Source organism: Crocuta crocuta, unplaced genomic scaffold, assembly GCF_008692635.1.
Source record: "Crocuta crocuta isolate KB4526 unplaced genomic scaffold, BGI_CrCroc_1.0 scaffold237, whole genome shotgun sequence".
Lineage (NCBI taxonomy): Eukaryota > Metazoa > Chordata > Mammalia > Carnivora > Hyaenidae > Crocuta > Crocuta crocuta.
In genome coordinates, this window is record NW_027531914.1 from 1,048,895 (window position 1) to 1,052,753 (window position 3,859).

Below are 3,859 nucleotides of genomic sequence, written 5' to 3' on the forward strand. Positions count from 1 at the left end.
TGAATGGATAAAGATGTATGGATATATATATGTATATATATATGTATATATACACACACACAATGGAGTATTACTTGGCAATCAAAAAGAATGAAATCTTGCCATTTGCAACAACATGGATGGAACTAGAGAGTATCATGCTAAGCAAAATTAGTCAGAGAAAGACAAATATCATATGTCTTTACTCATATGAGGACTTTAAGATACAAATAGATGAACATAAGGGAAGGGAAGCAAAAATAATATAAAAACAGGGAAAGGGACAAAAACATAAGAGACTCTTAAATATGGAGAACAAACAGAGGGTTGCTAGATGGGGTTGTAGGAGGGAGGATGGGGTAAATGGGTAAGGGGCATTAAGGAATCTACTCCTGAAATCACTGTTGCACCATATGCTAACTTGGATGTAAATTTACAAAATAAATTAAGTAATCTTTGGGTAACTAAGAAGATTCATTAAGAGCCAAATGGGCTGGTACTAGACCCGCTACTTGTTGCCAGTAGATCCTAAGGGGAACAATTTAAAAGGGAAAATGAGGAGCACCCGGGTTCAGTCAATTAAGCTTTAGACTCGATTTCAGCTCAGGTCATGATGTCTGCATTTGTAAGTTTGACTGACAGTGCAGAGCCTGCTTGGGATTCTCTCTCTCCCTCTCTCTACCCCTCCCCAACTTACACTATCTTTCTCTCTCTTCCCCCCCAAAATAAATAAGCTTTTTTAAAACAAAGATAAATATTTTATAAATAAACAAATAGAAGGGAGAATGGAAGAAAGGAACCAATACTACTTGGCATAATAATGTAGTGGACTGACTCGATAGGTAGCATCACACCTTACAAATTATGAGGCAGTTAGGGATTTTTTTTCCCTTCTCCCTATGGGTCTAGACTGCATTGTCTCTGGGAATTCATGTTTTCCATAAAAGGAGTGTGTGTGTGTGTGTGTGTGTGTGTGTGTGTGTGAGAGAGAGAGAGAGAGAGTGAGAGAGAGAGAGAGCATTTGGGAGAAGAAATAGGAGCAACTCAACTCTGTGAGATCTTTGGAAGGAGACCCGTGTCCAGTCTGGATCACAGTGGGAGACATGGGGAACCACAGTCCCCACCCCATCTGACCTCCATCTAGACAGTTCTATCGTGTTCAGGTCTATGATCGCATCTTCCATGGTGGGGTGAAGAGAAATAGTTCCTAGAAAGGCATGGGGTTTCCCAAACAAGACCTGGAGAAACGCACAAGGAGGGAAGTCAGAAGAAGGAACTACGTGAAACAGGAATGAGTCTGAGGGGCACACCCATACAAGAATCCCATCAGTTTCCTTGCCTCTTCCAGCTTCTGGTGGCTATCAACATCCCCTTGCTTAAAGCCACATCCCCCAATCTCTGCCTCCCTCTTCACACCCCCTTCTCCTATATGGGCATAATCTCCTTTAGCCTCTCTCTTAAAAGGACACTTGACTGGATTGAAGGCCTACCTGGATAATCCAGGATAATCTCTTTATGTCAAGGTCTTTAATCTAATCACACCTGCAAAGACCTTTTTCTTTATGAGGTAACATTTACTGGTTCTAGGGATTAGGATGTAATATCTTTGTGTGCCTGTTTTTCAGCTTACTACATCCTTCACTCTCTTATGAAGGATTTCATTTCTTGCATTTCTTCCTCTTAGATCCTCTAAAAGGTTATATTTATCCCACAGGTTTACACTTTCAACTCCTACCTTTTAATTTCCCTTTTTAATGTTTATTTGGGGGAGAGGAGAGGAGCAGGGGTAGAGAGAGAGAGGGACAGAGGATCTGAAGTGAACTCCACACTGACAGCAGAAAGCCTGATGTGGGGCTCAAACTCACAAACCATGAGATCATGACCTGAGCTGAAGTTGGACACTTAACCAACTGAGATACCCAGGTGCCCCCCTTTTAATTTCCTTTCAGTGTCCCCCAACTTTCCAGCAAAGAAAGTCAAGTACACTCATATACCCCTCTGTGATGTGCTGGCAATAGGGAGGGGAACAAGAGAAAATGGCAGAAAATGGGAAGGATGACTCATCTGTATCAAACTCTCTGCTTGTCCCTGTGCAGAGAAACAGCAGCCTTTCAATGAGATGTGTTTGAGAGCCCCAGGAAGTGACCAGCAGCCACGCGGGAGGGGGATGTTCATGGCAGACTTGAAAGCAATGGAGAAAAGCATAAGATGCTAAATTATTTTCCAAGTTGATAGCCCAATAGGTGCTGCAAACAAAAGGTGCCAATTTCCCACCCTGTTCTTGAGCAAGCTCACCCTGAGAAGGCAGTACAGGTAAATCCTTATGTTGTAAGGTCTCCTGGATGGCCTAATAAAGATTTTACCCCAGGACTTAAATGCTTTAATAATAATCTTACTTCCACCCTCTTTCACCCTTTCCCAGTTTTTACCCCCACACTTCTTTCCTGTCCCCCTCTGCCTCTCTCTCTCTCACACACAAACACACACACACACACCCCACAGCTCCTTGTCTCCTGGCAACAACAGTTGACTCAAACAAGGCTATCCAAAATCATTACCCACTTCTGCTTTTCTCACCACCACCATTATGAGCGTCACTCAATACCAAAAGAAAAAAAAAATAGCATGATTCCACACAATACATGACCATGGAAAATGACAGATTGAGATATAGTGCATTGCGTGTGCCGCCAATGGTGATATTGTTAAAGTAAATTCATCATCCTGACATGTTCATGATACTCCGACACTGCTGTCTTATTCCTTCGCAAGCTGCCTCAGTGCGCAGCTCAGAACCGCACACTGCGCAGAGCAGAGCAGCGTCACCCCTTACATCTCACCTAAATGCTGTGCCGCAGGCCGCTACGTGCCCAACACCGCCCAGGTGAGGGAAATAAAGAGCGTAAGGACAAGGGCAAGCAGGTGTTGGCACCTGATTGAAATGGAAGCTAAATGGCTTTTCTCATCTGGGCTTTCCTGAGTAGGTGCTCCTGAGCAAGCCCATCTGCATCAGCTTTGCAAAAACTGATGAATAGACTAGTCATAAAAAACTATTTGAAGCAGAGGAGATTTTTCCCAAATGATGCAATTACTAGTAGACAAGAAGGGCTCTCACCCCGTCAACACTGATGAGTTCACAGTCCACAGTGAGCTAGGGAAATCCAATGTCAACAGAAGCCATACCTCCTTATCCCTGTACTTCCACCCTGCACGTCTCCCAACCCTCACCAAATCCAAAACAAAATAAAACAAACCCAGGGGCGCCTGAGTGGCTCAGTCGGCTGAGCGTCTGACTGCGGCTCAGATTCGTGGGTTCAAGCCCCACATCGGGCTCTGTTGCTGGCTGATAGCTCAGAGCCTGGAGCCTGCTTCAGATTCTGTGTCTCCCTCTCTCTCTCTCTGCCTCTTCCCCACTCACACTCTATCCCTCTCTCAAAAAATAAACATTATAAAAAAATTTTTAAACAAACCCACAAGTGACAACCACAAGATATGAGAGCGTACTTGGCAATGAGCAAAACCCATTGCCTTACTTCCAATAAGTGAGCAGGGAATGAAGGAGGGAAGGGAAAGAAGTCCCCAAAGGTATGAGGACGAGCTAGTTACCGCTGGGGGTGACTGGGGCCTGAACCCAGGGGAAAACAGGGAAACGGTATAAAATACACATTCCCAGGTCATCCAACTGGAAAAGCAGCACTGGGGTATTTATCCCCAAACACCCACCAGCCATTGGCTGAAGGCTGCTCTCTAGAATAGTGAGTTCCTGGGCATTTCTGGCCCAGCATTTCTGGTCATTTTTGGACATGTTACTAATTCCAGCCCAGTCGGTATGGGACAGCATTACCCCACGACACGCCCCCTGGGAACTGCGGATAAAGTT

The 3,859-nt window shown here is 44.6% G+C and overlaps 1 non-coding gene across 1 annotated transcript; it reads left to right on the forward strand.

The window, feature by feature from the left end:
* Positions 1–3,241: 3,241 nt before the first annotated feature.
* Positions 3,242–3,312, forward strand: TRNAR-GCG (transfer RNA arginine (anticodon GCG)). The gene has a single exon. It is a non-coding gene; the product is annotated as a tRNA-Arg (tRNA).
* Positions 3,313–3,859: the final 547 nt, after the last annotated feature.